Genomic DNA, 499 nt, shown 5'->3' on the forward strand with positions numbered 1-499 from the left:
GGCACGCCAAACAAACAGAAAGACCACAAAAGGTAAGTTCAGCGTCAAAAACTTTTGCTGCCCAGGCAACAGAAACACAACCACTCACTACGAGAAATGGTAGAACTAGCAGTCCACCACACACACCCAGGATACCCCTATTCTTGCATGGCCAACAAGAGCAGAGATGCTAGTGGCGACTGCCCTGGCCTTTGCATCCACCCTGCAGTTTTACCAGCCTCCGGTGACTCCCTTAAGTGCAGACCTTTCCTGCAGAGGAGACCTTAAAGGAACCTTCAATAAACTTTATGTCTTTTAAATCCTCCTCCCAATAAGAGTTGGGGCCTTTCAGCTCCCTTCCCTCCTCCATCTCCTCCTGTTTTTTTTCTTCCCTTTTCTTCTCCTTCTAATCTCGGCGATATCTGACTGGTTTGCTCCTCCGTCATGGCCAGCTTTATAGACCCGACTCTCCCTCAGGCCATTGTAAACCAGATTCTAACCCCCAACCCCCCCACCCACG

The sequence above is a fragment of the Morone saxatilis genome, unplaced genomic scaffold, assembly GCF_004916995.1.
Source record: "Morone saxatilis isolate NCDOM2014 unplaced genomic scaffold, NCSU_SB_2.0 Contig4, whole genome shotgun sequence".
In the NCBI taxonomy this organism is placed as follows: domain Eukaryota; kingdom Metazoa; phylum Chordata; class Actinopteri; family Moronidae; genus Morone; species Morone saxatilis.